The sequence below is a fragment of the Amblyomma americanum genome, chromosome 4 (assembly GCF_052857255.1).
Source record: "Amblyomma americanum isolate KBUSLIRL-KWMA chromosome 4, ASM5285725v1, whole genome shotgun sequence".
Lineage (NCBI taxonomy): Eukaryota > Metazoa > Arthropoda > Arachnida > Ixodida > Ixodidae > Amblyomma > Amblyomma americanum.
In genome coordinates, this window is record NC_135500.1 from 56,879,892 (window position 1) to 56,896,549 (window position 16,658).

General features: G+C 45.9%; 1 pseudogene; it reads right to left on the reverse strand.

Moving 5' to 3' along the window:
- Window positions 1-4,132: 4,132 nt before the first annotated feature.
- The window catches only part of LOC144129509 (putative fatty acyl-CoA reductase CG5065), an 84,573-nt pseudogene continuing 72,047 nt past the window's right edge, over window positions 4,133-16,658 (reverse strand).

Here is a 16,658-nt window from a genome sequence, read left to right on the forward strand (position 1 = left end):
GAAATTTGTCGCGCAGCGATTTCCAGCGCTTTTGTACAAGGTCCACGCTTTCTGCACAATTGTAGCGCGAAAAGTCTCAAGCACATTTCAACCATGAAGTGCTCATCATGAGCGAAGTGTATGCCTACCTGGTGCTCCCGGTAGTACATCCTCCGCCACTTCTCTCCACAGTGCTGCTTTCACGTTCTTATTTTTATGCAGCCTGTCGCTTGCCAGCCAAAGTGAGCGCCGCCTCTCTACAGCAGCAATGAGTAGTTCGTTATTTATAACCTCAGACATCGCCGCAGCCATAGGTGAACCAAGCGAAACCGAGGAAACGGCGCCAAAAAGTCCGTACCGGATGTTGGGAGAGCTGCGCTCTCTGGTGCACGTCGGTCAGAAACCAGCGAACCCCTTCCGGCGCGCGCCGAGGCGCAAATATCTGAGATATCTGCGCCCTCCTCGCGCCCAACTCGCGCCTCGCGCTTCGCGCATGCGCAGACCGGTTTTCCAGACGCTTGTGCGCGTAGGCGTGTACGACTCGAAATTGTCCATCGAGTTGGGGCTTAAGGGTTACGATAAGAAGTACATTAGACGCTATCTTACCTTAGCTCCACTGTAGGATACAAGCACTTCTTCACATCGCGTTTGAGTCAGGAAAAACTGTAAAACGTTTTCGGCATTATAAGGCAGTCATCCGGTTGTAACGACCACCCTACCGTGTCAAAAGTTCTGGTGACTTAACTTAATGCCGTTTTATAACCTGGAAAAACCACTAAGAGGTACGAACTGCTCTCCAGATGTTATCAAAGCACTCTTGAGTGAAGCACCTGTATCACAGTCTAGCACCAAGGCAGCGCCACTTTTGAACATTATTGATGATTTATTTGACTATGGAAATGATGAAGTCGAGCAGGCAATTGATAGTGTTCTGTTCAGAAATGACCATGCCGGGTACGTAGAAAGGAAAAGTAACGCTACCCTGATATACTATGTTGCTGGATAATCTGGCGAGGAAGACAATCGAAAAAACGCATGCCCGCAGTGTGCATCTTGCCTTTGTGTGACACCGAATGGCGCAAACGTGGATGAGAGATCTTACTTCCCGGCTCATTTTGACAACGGTGGGCTTGTGTACCCTAGTTCCGCCCTGTCCACTGCAGTCAAGCTAATCGAGGACGAATTCACCGCCTTCTTCTGCTGAAATGTTCTGCATGAAGAGAGTTTGCTAGATTTCGCCAAGTGCTTACGTTCATTCTCACTGCCGCAGCTTGTCTGCTCTAGCCATGAGAAGGAAAATGTGTCCGAAGTCGTCAAGTTTTGTCTTGTTAGTGTTCAGATTTTTTGTTAAGGACCTGAACAAGGAAAGACAAGGTCAAAGGCAGCGACAAAAACTCCTTAAGTTGCGCCACTGCCAGTAGCGTGATGTATGAATAATTCTACTTTGTCGTCTTTATGTAGCCCTTGATTTGTTATATAATACTGTACACTGTTGTGTGAATAAATTACGCACTTTACGTTTCATGTGTGCAGTAAATGGAGGTGACCAGATTTTTGTTTTCATATTTTTATGTTTTCAGATATCCGTAGATCTCATGCACGTAATTACCAGTGGCTCGACTCGATCCGACGGAGTACTTAAACAGTGGTATAAGATACAACTTTTTAGAAGCTTGTTTATTCTGGTTTGAAATGAGAAACAGGTTAAATTGGTGGCATGCTTTGGGCATGTCAGTGTTTACGTGCGGCATCGAGCTTCAGTTCTCAACATCTCGCTATCCGGTAAGTGGGCTAGTTGAATTATAAGGAAGCTGTTGAGATCGGTGGAGTTATTATAAATCGTGGTCGTAATATTCTGGGTTAGGCTCTTCATGAGAAAGAAATAAGAAAATGCTTGTTTTTAATGTTCTGCATTGTGAAGCACAGCTGTTCCATAAATTTTAACGGAAATATTATTACCTTAACGTAATCCTGGTCGTAATATTCTGGGTTAGGCTCTTCATGAGAAAGAAATAAGAAAATGCTTGTTTTTAAAGTTCTGCATTGTGAAGCACAGCTGTTCCATAAATTTTAACGGAAATATTACCTTAAGGTATGTCACTACAGTAGTTTTTTTAAAGCAATGCAACTTTTTTGCATTTCTTAAATGCTCTGATTGGGGAAGTTTATAATAAGTTCATTATTCCCCTTGAACAAAATCAGCCCTTTAAAGTCATTTCCAAATATCAGCGCGTATCTTAAATTAATCGAGGGTGGCGCTTTAAATTTAACTGCCATAATATTCTCGATTTCAACGTTTTAATTTCCAGTGCAATGAACATATCGCACGTTCCTTCATCTAGTGTGCAGTTTATTGCTTCACCTTATTGTCATTCTTTATTTTCACTTCAGTATGGTAAAATGAAGGCTGTGGTAAGAGGCTTAAGACTTTCTGAAATAATTTCGCTCTCGAGAGCTTAGTAAATAAGAAAAAAACGGTTGCATGGTTAGTATCGTGTTTTTTGCGGGCGAAAGCAAACTGCTAGAATACGTCAACAAATTGATCTACATTTGGTGCTGCAAATTGTGCGCACTGTGAACGAGCTCGCGTATATTACGCGTAGTTATATTACGAAATTTTTTTTTAAAACAGCGCTCTAAATACAAAAAAAAATAGTTTGCTTCGCGCTCCTCCGAGCGCGCGTATCACGGCGCGAATTCAACGCAGATGCACCCACCCGCACAACAGCGCACAAAGCGGGCGCCGCCGGAAATCATCGACATCGGGACCTTCGCCTAGCCCGCGCTTGCCACACTAGCCAGTATATTTCTAGGCACTATAATCCATCCATCCATCCATCCATCCATCCATCCATCCATCCATCCATCCATCCATCCATCCATCCATCCATCCATCCATCCATCCATCCATCCATCCATCCATCCATCCATCCATCCATCCATCCGTCCGTCCGTCCGTCCGTCCGTCCGTCCGTCCGTCCGTCCGTCCGTCCGTCCATCCATCCATCCATCCATCCATCCATCCATCCATCCATCCATCCATCCATCCATCCATCCATTCATCCATCCATCCATCCATCCATCCATCCATCGTCTACTCCTTCTGCCTTTGCGCTCGTGTACGAATGCTGCTAGAGTGAAGTGAAGGATTTCAGACCGAGAGCTCTACTCCTGAGGGTAGAACTTCCGATTTCGATGTGGATGAGACAATGACCTTCAATGTCTCACAATTTCAAACCAAACTTAACTGCGTGGTGGTATGGCCTAAACTACGTTAGTATGACCATGTGATTATATGATTATGACCATTGGGTATATCTGACTTTAGCCTCGACCTTGACATTTGACTTGAGACAGTGGAGACCATGCTTAACAGAGCTTTCGCTCGTGTAACTAGGTTCAATTCACGTTGAACCTCAGCCATTTTCAATGACGACCACAACGAATAGAACTAAGAGCGTGAAGACGGGTTGGGAGTTCACGCATCTCCTTTTAAGAGGCAGAACATGAGTAAACATCAATATTAGCAGTCAAAACAATCAGAACAAATTCAAATTCTTTCATTTCAACATCAACTACACAGATATTGACGATCACAGACTAAAAGTTACACGAACGACGAGCTCCACGGCCTCCGAAAGTTAACAAAGGCAAAACACCGAGAGGCGTACAGCACATGAACGTATGTGCACTACGCATACTCACGCAGAAAAAAAAATAAAAGCAGGAGCCCAGGAACCACACCACCCGTCTACGCCATGATTCAGTGACATGCCGCAGCGCTCACTGTCGGTTATATTTCTTGGCGAGATGCACGTTTTGTCACATTGCGTTCCTTCTCGCTTTTTGCAGAGCCATGGCAGCTCTCTAGAACACACCTGAAAATAAGGTGTTTTATTTTTCCAAATGGGCCGAATACTATCGACAAAATCTGAGAAAAACGCGGAAGTTCTTTATCCGCCGCAACGCATCGGAAGCTGTTACGTAATATGCCTTGAAATCCATTTAATTTTGATAGTTTTTCAAAGGAAAGATTTGTGAGCAAACAAAACAATTACAACTGAACCTGACTTGATTAAATGTATGAATTTGCCTCATTTCGAAAGCAAATTTCTCAAGCTGTGGCGACCGTCTCTGCTAGGGACCACGGGTATCACAGAGGCCACAGCGCGAGCAGCGATTCGCACAGTCTTGAAACCGCTGCCAATGTACAGTGTCCAAGCTTCCGTACCGTCTCCGTCATCAGCAATCGCAACGCCAGAATAAGGAGGATGAACTGCACGCACTTGTTCGCTGCATAGAGCCTGGAAGAGATAAATAGAAAGTGCGGTTACATGTTATTTGATTTCTTATTTGAAGAATAGCGTGTCCAAATGGATTGTCTTCCCGCTCTTACGCTTGACTGCATTTCTAGTTCTTGTATTCTTGCTTTAAATTATTTTTTCCTTTTAAAACGACAACAATACTAGTCACACGTCATTTCTCAAGCGGAGAGAAAAAGATTCGTTACAGCTCAGTGGCCATCCGAAAGTTTGCGGCATTCGCGAGTGCGTAGAAAAAGATTCAAAACTAGAGACGCCAAAACTACACCGCTTTGCTGCCTGTCGGCTCCGTTTTGGTCCTCGTAATCTCTGTACCCTCGCTTGTACTGTATATTATGCGACGAGCTATGGGTTGACTGTAACCGGCGCCAAGTGCCTCTTCACCATTCGTCTGGTAGGGTGCCTCGACACAGCTTCCTTGGAAGCTGCATTGAGGCACCCTACGTCTGGCATCTGCCTAAGCCGTTGCGATGGGCTAAGCAGATCGCGTGCAGCTTTTCGGGGGCTAGTCCGCATGAGAGTGCCAACGATGTGTTATGCTAACTCTATTTATTTCTTTTTATATGACAAGTTTAACACAAGGCCTTTGCACGGCAGTGGGCGTAATGAGGCTGATGATGACAACGATGATGATGATGATGACACATTATGCCAGCATTGTACATATCTCACAGCACCAGCCAGTCACTTCAACTTTTCCGTCCAAGTGCCCGAACTGTTACTTTTTCAGCCTCCTTCTTTCTACATGTAGCTAACGATTGCAGCGGCCTTTACCAGCATATTGTCGACATCACCTGCCCGTCATGGTTTCGCTGAAAATTTAACTAATCTCCTATGTATATGAACACATGTGGCGTTTTTGTTATTCATCTTTATTGCTGGTTCGACACCTTATGTAATACTCCTTCCATGCCCCCTAGAAGAGGTCTTTAAGGAAATAAACTGAAATGTGAGTTCAGTATAGCCCTCGACCAACGGAATTTTAGAGGGTGAGTTGTTAGCAAGAGTACACTTACACTCTGCGGGAAGACAAGGGCCGCGCCACGCGTGTCAAGTCCCTTGTGACATCAGGAAGACATTGTTTACGACGTAGCCACGGAACGGTCCCTATACACTGTAAGTTCCACGCAAAGGAGGCACAAGTTGCACCACGTCGCACAGAGCGTCCAATATGCAGCAGTCAGCAAGCTAGCACTTCAGCACAGTTTTGTAAGGCAGCTCACGGACTTTGGTATGAAGGGTGCCGTTTTGGAGAACTTGAAGTATTTATTTATTTATTTCCAAATACTGTTGGCCGTGGGGCCGTTAGAGTCCTGGGGCGTGGCACTTTATTAACACGTTCTGTTGCGATTATACAAAAATACAAATTTAATCTTCATCTACACCATCGCATTTCTTGCAGCGTAATGTATTGATTTTAAAGAAGCAGTGCTAATAAATATTCACTTTGAAATCAGTGAATTCACAGAGAAAAGAAAAGGGGAAAATCATTTCTACATTTCCGGTCTTCACCTTAGGCGAGATGGAAACACCAAGCGGTTAGGCGTAAGGTATTGATAAAAACATTTAGTGCGAAGTGGAGATAGCTTTTTCAAACGTTGTTATTGGACTGGACTGCAATAGAGATGGTGGTAAGTCATTCAATACTGCTTTTGTCCTCGGAAAGTAAGAATGAGCGCACACATTAATGCGTGGGTTCGGGGCTTGGAAGCAGGATTCACTGCTTATTTTCAGGTGCGTAAGTTGCTTGGGGATGCAAGTAATCGGAACTACTGATATTGAAGGAATTTCTTGAGAGCTGAAGTAAAAATCTTAATGTGGTGTACAATTTTAATATGAATTTTTATTGACAATTTTAAAATCTAAAGTTAATTTACAATATTAACCTGGACAACAGCGCCGCTTGTTTTCAGTTCACTCTTGGTCTTTGGTCTTTTGTTTTGTGAACTGGATGCTCACTGTCATGAGTGCAGAAAGATGGGCGTTGCTGGTGCACCCTTCTTTAATCGGTATGTCGATGGGCGTACTGCTCGATAAAACGTGAAAAATGTTTTCTTCTCGGTAATAAAGATTCTTGCAAGTCGGTGCTGATTGTGTGTCTATTTGTATTCGCTGTCCACTAGTGCTCTGCCGTACGGTTTTGTTATGCCAGCCGATATTTTGCCAAGACCTCCACCTGTATGCTTGCAGCAAAGGCGCGCTTATTAATGGTCCACTTGAAAACATTTCCTTTCTTCCCTGACTCCCGGTGTCCGAGATTTTTGCGTGCAAGCTGCACTGCACCTCAGGGAGCACTTCCTGTGGGTGTCCTTACCGTTTCAGTCGTCGCCGTGCGTCTGGAAGCTTGTCGTCATCGACCTTGAAGAGGTACCTGCGAATTCCCAGAACGTACTGCTCCCAGTACGGCACCCAGTCGACATTTTGTATGTCAAGGCTAAACACCTGTAAAATAAGAATTTCTAATTTAATCCTACGAAGTGGCTCCAGTCTTTTTGACTGAGCATGGTAATGTGAAGATCAAAGCGAGGTTACATGTATTTGTCACGGAATAAGGTAGATTTATTGGTGGCCGCGTCTAGCGCAGGACCGGGTTAATTGGAATGATGTAAGAGAGCACTTTGTCCTGTAGTAGATGTAGTGTTCTGATGACGGTGATGATGATTTACCGTTCAATATTCCAATATCAGGTGCTCACGGGAGCCAGGTGCTTACGGGAACCAGAAAGATTATTTTGTATCTAAATGTGCTCTAAAATGGCGCGCCAGCAGCGCTCCGGGTTCAAGAGTCTTTTCTCATTTTGTACCAGCATTCAGTAGTTATTAACGCTGCACAGCAAGCACGAAATGTTGTGGTAAGGCGTTCCTGTTGAAAACATCCAGAGCCTTTTATGGTCAGCAACGGAGATATTTAGATGAATATATGTTTATCTTTCAGAGCAACAGTACGTTTAACAGACATAATCCGGGATAACCATCAGTGTATTCACTCCATTCGTGACATCACCAAAGAAGTTGAAAACCCAACAAATGCTAGAGCAGACACCACACTTAGATCCCATTGACAGCTTTTATTTCAAATTACCCCATCACGCCTTTTTTTTTCATTTCGCTTCCCCATGCGATCAAGGAGCCCGCATTGTACATGCCTGACTGTCAGCAGCTGAAATGTCGCCCACGAGCCCCACGACGTTGTCTGATCTGAAGAGCCAGCCGTGAGTTGTGAAGTACCGTGTAATATCCATTGCTCTGCGAACCTTCTGGTAGCGTTGCACGAACCTGCAATGCCGTGAGGACGTTACAAAAGAAAGCACCGCCACCCTGGACACACCTGAGGCAGAAATGAATTTGTACCTCAATAAATCAAGTTACCTGGCCAGTTCCCTGGACATACCTGAGGCAAAGCTGCTTGGCCAGATGGCACTGCATGATGAATCGACTGAGCCGTGACAGAGCCAGACGTGAGACTCGAAAGCATCGGTAATTGTTTTCTCGTTTCATGTCTAGTCTCGGTTGCGTCTAGATAAGCATCCCCGGAGATGGTCCACCGAAGAAGCTGTTGTTGTTTGCCTCATAAAATGGCACATACCCACAAGAGGGATAGGTCATAACCAGGCGGTGACTACATCTATTGCAAATAGCATGCAGCGAAAATGGCATGACCTAAAAAAATTGGGCAACTCTATAGCATCTGGCTTCTTCAACCTCGTGCATCACTCCTCCTCTTTTTAATCCAGGTAATCTTCCAAGCTCCCCTGAATAACGTGAATAACCTGTCTTATCAACTGCCCTGTCATGCATGCAGAATGCGCTTTTACATACGGAGGAGAGGTTTCTTGTTAGACAGGTCAGATGTTTGCTGTACGAATGCAGAGGTGTTCAGAAGGGCGCATCAAAAGTGATGCCACAAAGTGAGCACGACACAACCAAGCACCGGAGCGGACTGGATGAAGATCAGGCGTGAAAGCCAATGCACCCTGGCCAATCCCCGCCGTGGGTATGTGCCATTAAGCCGGGGCATCAACAACATCATCATCGAACGCGTCTCTGCAGTAATGAAACCGAGGCAGATAAAAGCATTATTTTAATTTATGTTGCCGCTTAATGTTTATGGGGAACCTGCGCTTCCAAGGTGTCACTGCAATTGTCCCATTCGGTGACTCAAATCTGCTTTTTTCAGCAGCTTGGGCCGCTGCAAACGCGAGAACACATTCTGCGCAATTAGATACCCGCGTTTGGCTGACAGCAATCATTGCCTAGCTTTTCTCGGCGTAGCCCAGATAGCTGACGCACGGCACGTGTGCCTTCGACAGAGCGTGGAGGCTCACGCCAATAAGCGCCTGAAGGTGGCGCGTAAAAGTACTAATCGTACTACCCAAAACTGCTTGCTCTTCTCGCTAGGCAGTGTGTTATGGCGCTGCAATCGGCACCGCAAACTTCAGCGCAAGTTCCTCATAACACGGCGATACAGATTCAACGTCGGTGTCCTCAAGTGAACTCGGAACTGTTTCCAGATGATCACGCTCCTGAGTGCTTGCATGCCTTTTGAAGAACAGAAAAAAAATGTGCCACGCAATACCTTTTCTTTTCATCCGAAGTGCTCTGTTAGTTACGGACTACGGACAGGCGAAAAAGTCACCTACTTTCCTCTCTCCGCTTTCTATCTCTCCCTCCATTCCCATGCGACGTGTAGGGTATCATACTGGGCGTCGCCTAGTTAACCTCCCTGCCTTTCCGTTCATCTTTCTCTCTCTCTCTCTCTCTAAAGTGCGAGGCAGAGCAATTTCTTGTAGTAATTGCAAGTCTAGTTACGCTAGTGGTCAGCCCCGAATCTCCCAATGGTTCGGCTAGAACACATACCTAGGGCTCCCGAATGCACTAAATGGCGCCAAAACAAAAGATCGAGAACAGGGACAGGCACACAACTGCTACCGAACCATTTCATGCTGTCAAGAGCACGCTCAGCATGCGTGAAACCACGCGAATATTAGCACATAATGGTACGGGAAGAAACGAACATAGGCTAGTAGCACCAGCCACATAATGCTCATAGAACGTGGGCGGACTGCATGATGGAGTATCCCTTGTTTTCCCGACTTCCTCTTTGCGAATGGTGCTGTTTTCAGCTAGTCCGTCGACCTCCACAGTGAGTCTCCAAAACAAGAATTCTGCTGCGGTGTCTGCGGAGTAAGGAACCAGCGAGGGAATTGGGCGCCGCGGTCTGCGGCCCGTTATTGCAAGTCGCGCGTGAACGACCGAAAACCGCATTCCTCAAGCTCGCGTTTCACCTCATTTAGGCGTGTTCGCCGTTAACGCTCGCAGTGATGGCATGCTCTCTATAAAACATCATTTGAATAATAATAATAATAATAATAATAATAATAATAATAATAATAATAATAATAATAATAATAATTGGTTTTTGGGGAAAGGAAATGGCGCAGTATCTGTCTCATATATTATTGGACACCTGAACCGCGCCGTAAGGGAAGGGATAAAAGAGGGAGTGAAAGAAGAAAGGAAAGGAGAGGTGCCGTAGTGGAGGTCTCCGGAATATTTGCGACCACCTGGGGATCTTTAAGTGCACTGACATCGCACAGAACACGGGCGCCTTAGCGTTTTCCCTCCACAAAAACGCAGCCGTCGCGGTCGGGTTCGAACCCGTGAACTCCGGATCAGTAGCCGAGCGCCCTAACCACTGAGCCACCGTGGTGGGTGAACATCATTTGTGCCGGTAACGAATTCCAAATTAACGCCCCATCGCGCCGCCATGTTTCCAGTGCAGTTATCAGCATCCATCCGAGGAGTCATTTTACGCTTGCCACGCGCACACGCTGGGGCGCCACTGACCTTGGCTTCCGTCCCACCATCTGCACGGCCAGATCTGCAACTAGCGCGGGTAGGAAATGCAGGCACCAGAGATTGGCGCTGTGCCAGAGTTGGCTGCTGGTCACCGCCACCTCGGGGAAGCGGACCACATACGGCAACGGAACTCGAAGGACGGCTTTCTGCATTGCGCTGATCACGTCGGCCCACGTTTGTCGCTGGAAGGCGCCACTCGTGCAGTGGTACACTCTCACGTGCTCGGGCCTGCATGCGCAAGAGCATCTCGCAGGTCACTCGTCCGTCGGCTGCACTCTCCACCGGTTACGCAGAGAAAGCGGTTGAGGGACAGCGCAGCGGAGCACTCACGGTGAGAAAGGTAGATTATTTTACAAAGTAAAACAGCGCGAACAAAGGCAACCACTGCAGGAACACGATACAGAACACAGCAGACTTGCATTGTGTCAAGTGCTTTTTTGTGTTCTTGTGGCTAGTCGCGTTTATGACATTTTAGTCCAAAAAATCTGCTGGACCCACAAGGCAAGCGCCAAGTTTTACTTAGGCCTGGCTGATATCGCCGTGCCCAGATATTTGTTCGCGATAGGGGTAAATCAAGGCGAACACAAAGCGTCGTTGTGATGGAGATTCACAGAGCACAGATGCGATCCCGCACACCGGCGAACGAGTAGATGCCGAAATTCGAACTCCGCGAAAACATCCCGGCAAGACGCGGATGGCTCAGGGTCCCACGAAGCTTTGTATTGTGTTTTGTATCGTTCAACAATCGCAACTCCTGTATTGGTACAACGTGGCAGTATGATTAAATAAATAAAATAAAAATATGCGGCAGAACAAGACCGTCTCTAGCGACTCGCGAGGATGGAACATGTTCTTGCTATACGCGGGGTACGCTGTGCGCTCAACAGTCCAGAACATGGAAAAGGGGTCATCCAGCAATTAGGGTGCAACGTTACAAAATTGCGCATTTCAAACAATATTGCTTGGCTTCTCTGGAGCGCCATCTCGTATCGGGTTATGATACCATATGGTATGTGGTATTTGCTTCACGCGGGGCTGGGAGACTTTGTAGTGGTGGACCCCGGATAAATTTCTACTATATGTCAAAGGCAGACAGCGCGCAGCGGCGCCATAGTATTTCGCATAGGCGTGCACAGGGGGGGGGGGGGGGGGGGGGGGGGCAAAGGGGAGAAGTCTTAGAGTGCCATAACCATGGACGCCCCCCCCCCCCCCCCTTTCCGCTTATAAGGGTGTTTCAGGGAAGGCTAAGTAATTTACAAAAAAGTTGCTTTCGCTCGTAAAATATGGCTTTTGAGGCATATTATTACCAGTGCTGGCGGACACGGGAAAGCTGGTGAACTGTCTTAAGTAGTTAAGCTGGTTAAGTAATTTCTGGTCAATAAATTTTCAACTATCACAGCTAGGAAAGTGGTTCCAGTTAGTGATTTGTAGCCGGTCGTTAGCCACATAAGTTGTTATAATTTCGCAAACGCGATTATCCTCGGCGCTTTGGCTCGACAAAATCTGGCTACATCGGGCAAAACTACATGCGCTTTCGAAAAGCATGCAGAAAAACCAACCTTTACACTGCACGTAACTAGTCGAAAACCCAAAGTTTGTCCAGCCACAGCGCCAAGGGTGTTCGCGTTTACTAAACTCTAAAAACTAACATGGCTATCACTAACGACCGGCTAATACGTCTAAATTGCAACCAGGCGCTTAACTCTAGTAGTTGAGAAGGTAGTTATTAAAAACTACGTAACCAGCTTTCTACTTAAAACGATTCACCAGTTTTATGGTTTCCGCCAACAGTGGAAATACTATGGTCAAAAAGCCACAATATTACCTCAAAACACCTAATTGTGACAATTACTTAGTCTTGCCTGAAACTCTTTGTAGAAAGAACGGGACATGCCTATGCTATTTAACCTCTGTCGAAATGCGGCCGCAGCGTCAAGTTTGGACCTCGCTAACTCTAGCTTAGAAGCCGATCTAACGTTATAAAAACTGAGCCGCCGTGATAGTGGTTGGTTCAGAACTTAAGCATGACACTGACCTCGTAATGGCAGTGTGCCAGGCGACGCATATGAGCATATTGGCGACTACGTCGCAGGAATCAGGTCAGCTCTGCACTCCTTTTTGGCCACTATTGACGGTAGCAATCCAGAGCCTACCTGCAAAATGTGTCACATAATGAACAAGCTTTGCTGTTTTGCATAACGGAGCATTTGAAAAGTAGCCACGTCAAGCTGTGCTATTTTCGAAGACCGCACTGTGAAATAAAGGTTGCTATATAGCCTGCGAAAGGCGTTGGTGGCTCATCGCAAGCCAAAAATAATAATAAGAAAACGACACCACGATGAAGAAAAACGAAAAGAGTAGTCCGCCCACGCCTGTGTTTTCTCCCATGCTTTTTACATGTTCTTATATTTTCAAGCGTCTTTATCAGTACGGCTTTAACATTGCACGTTTACGATGCTGTAAGTCAAGGTGAAAGCACTTACCGCTGCTACGATGCCGGTGCAGGCCGGAAAATTTTCTATCCAGCCCTTGAAATAAAAGAAGAGTTTTGAATAGTTCCATGCTCTCAGATCCAGAAGGTATAAATGTGTCATAAGGAGGAGGAGGAGGAAAGGCATGGAGGTTAACCGGAAGAATAAACCGGTTTGCTACCCTGCACGAGGGGAAAGGGGTGACGGGATATATATATATATATATATATATATATATATATATATATATATATATATATATATATATATATATATATATATATATATATATATATATATATATATATATATATATATGTATGAAGGAGAAAAGTATATATATATATATATATATATATATATATATATATATATATATATATATATATATATATATATATATATATATATGTATGAAGGAGAAAAGTGAGTAGCAGGAAGATTAAGTCACTGTTAAAAGTTAACAGGAAAGTACACAACAGCTGTATCTTACCGGTACTCACCTATGGGGCAGAAATATGGAGGCTGACGAAAAGGGTTCAGCTCAAGTTAGAGACAACGCAGAGAGCTATGGAAAGAAAAATGATAGGTGTAACGTTAAGAGACCGGAAGCGGACAGAGTGGGTGAGGAAGCAAACGCGGGTTAATTACATCCTAGTCGAAATCAAGAGGAAGAAATGGGCTTGGTCAGGGCATGTAATGCGAAGGCAAGATAACCGCTGGTCCTTAATGGTAACCGAGTGGTTTCCAAGAGAAGGTAAGCGTAGCAGGGGGCGGCAGAAGGTTAGGTGGGCGGATGAGGTTAAGAAGTTTGCGGCCATATGGTGGGCGCAGCTGGCAAAGGACGGGGTTAATTGGCGAGACATGGGAGAGGCCTTTGCCCTGCAGTGGGCGTAGATAGGCTGACGGCGACGACGACGATGATGATGATGATGCAAAGTAAGCAAGAATTCGTTAAAGTCACAGCCTACCGTTCAGGCCAGAAGTTCTCAAGAAGCGGAGCAGTGCCTTCACTTCCGACGATCGCCGCTGTCAGTGACTGAGAACCTTCGCCTCTGTCAGCGGTCATGGATCTAGACGTTCCAGCCTTTGAGCCTACCTCTTAATCAAAGGATGTGCAAACGTTGAACACGAAGTCACGTTAAGAGCTAAGTGCGGAGCTGTCAAACACACATTGCGTAGTAGCCCGGCAGTAATAACGAGGATATTTATGCATGACTGCCATAGCAACGAGACTTCGAGGTAGCGTGTTTTATATCTGTCGTGGCATCTAAACGCAATAAAGGGCGCTCAAGTAGAAAGAAATAATGCACGAGCCGTCACAGAAATCGAAATAATATATCTTACAACAGGAAAAAAAAAACACCAGAAGATATCTTAAAACTCCAAATAGCCAGAATAGCTAGGACTGAAAATTAGAAAAGTGCAGCTCTCCACAGTTGTACAGTGATATCACGGCAGCGTCGCAAAGATGGTTGTTCAGCGGCCCGCGAAGTATCACAGGGGCGAAACGCACGATGCTATATGCATGTGCACAGGGCGCTTGCTACTTTCAGCGTTGGCTGCTCGGCTATAGAAAAGGTCAAATTTAATATCGGGACGCACTCTTTTCGATCATATAAACAGGTACCGAGCTAGCGGAGAACGCATTTATTATTACACTTTAAAGCTTCATTTTGGGGTAGTGTTGAAATCTGGGTCAGTTGGTACATGTTCATGAGTAAAACCAGTCAAAAGGCAGAACACAGCGAAGAGACGAGGCACACACACGACGACTGGACTAGCAACTGTGCTTTATTGAAGTAAACAGTCTCCCAGGAAAAGTGGCAAAGTTTGCGCAACTCAGTGAACAACAATCTACATCTAGAGATAAGCTGTGATCTAACGCCGTTGCGAAAGGAAGCTTAGTTCCTTCTGCATGAGGTAGATAGAAGGACTGCTGATGCAATCATCTCCTTGAATACTAATGAGGAACGCTTCGAGGATTTCGCGCTCAACTTTTCCCCTGCCTCTGCCGACAATACTAACATTGGAAAATAGCGGGTAGCACCCGCATTCCCGGCAATGTCGAGGGAAGTTAGCGCCGTCAGCAGGGGACAGAGTGTTGTGGTTTTCTCTTAGTCTGTCATTAATACATCGGCCTGGGTGAAAGATTCATTTCCTGATTCTTTCTGAATCTTTCACCCAGTGACTCATTGCATGTCGTTGTAAACCAGATTTTGACAGCTTTTAATGCTTGCTCGAGTGCCCTCAGGTTTACATATGAACTACCCGCTAACCACTCGATTAGATTTTTACAACTTCAATTAACATTTCTTGACGATGGCCACGTTTGCTGGTGCTTCATGCCTAGAACTAAGAAGTCCTTATTACCGTACTCGTCAGCTCATTCCAAGATTGTCAAGAGAGGGATTACTACGCACTGCTTCCGTAGTGCGCTGCAAAAGAGTTGCCACCACAGCATAAAGACTAGCTTCGATATCCAGTATAAACGTTTGGAGGCGGCCGGTTTTCCAAAAGAACTGCTGAGGGCAGTGGCAGAAACGCTCTTGCAAAAGATAAAGTTTCGAGAAATCGAAAGGGTTGACCCAAAGACAGTGGAAAAGAGAAATGTTGAAGTCATGCCTTATGTGCATAAAGTCGCCCACACCATCGAAAAGGTCGCCGGAAAGCAGGGCGTCAATGTTGTGTTTTCAGCTCCCTGCAAGCTTTCACGCCTGTGCTCACGTGTTGCACGTGGCAGGACTTATCCGCCGGTTTGTTCGACGCAGCATGAAAACCGCTACGTCAACTGTGCCACAGGTGTGGTTTACAAAATTCCGTTGACCTGCGAAAAAGTGTACATTCGGCAAACAGGCCGATGTGTTAATGACAGACTAAGAGAACACCACAACTCTCTGTCCCCTACTGACGGCGCTAACTTGCCTCGACATTGCCGGGAATGCGGGTGCTACCCGCTATTTTCCAATGTTAGTATTGTCGGCAGAGGCAAGGGAAAAGTTGAGCGCGAAATCCTCGAAGCGTTCCTCATTAGTATTCAAGGAGATGATTGCATCAGCAGTCCTTCTATCTACCTCATGCAGAAGGAACTAAGCTTCATTTTGCAACGGCGTTAGATCGCAGCTTATCTTTAGATGTAGATTGTTGTTAACTGAGCTGCGCAAACTTTGCCACTTTTCCTGGGAGACTGTTTTCTTCTATAAAGCACAGTTGCTAGTCCAGTCGTCGTGTGTGTGCCTCGTCTCTTCGCTGTGTTCTGTCTTTTGACTGGTTCTACTCCTGTTCATTTTGGAGCTTTTGTGACAAATCAGAACAACCGCATTCCAAGTATACCGATTTTCGCGCCCCTCACCTATGATCCCATTTGCTGTTAGGTTTATACGGTTTAACGTACCAAAGTGACTCAGGCTGTGAGGGACGCCATAGAGGAGAGCTTCAGGTAACTTAAATCACCTGGGGTTCTTCAATTTGCACTGACATCGCACAGTACACGGGCCTCTAGAGTACCGCCTGCATCGAAATGCGAGTGCGGCTGCCGGGATCGATCCAGAGCCTTCCGGGTCAGCAGCCGAGCAGCACAACCACTGAGCCACTGCGACGGCTGATCCCATTGGCTGTGGTAGCTACGTAACAGTGTACAGTGCGCATCGAAATCCATCCTATCAATCGAGCTGTATTTAAGTCACGGCACAGCAATACAAAGTGATTGTTAGCACTCCGTTGTTGCCCATCTTCTGCTGCTTTCTGTGCACACTTCGTTTTCTTCAAAAAGAAAAAGTCCGCTTAAAACCCTTAAACACCCAATGTCCCGAATTAGCGACATACCGTTTGCACGCAGACTACCCATTAACACATGAACCTTGCATACAAAGTTTCATGTCAGCATGTGCCCAACAGCCAGCGCTTTTCAATCAGTGTTTGGCCTCACTGCGAGCGAGCTGCGTGAAGGAAAAGGTTTAGCGAGTGTGCGACTTCTAGCCAGCGTTCAGCGATTTCTTCTGTCTAATTTCTTAACGCTTATTTCGGTG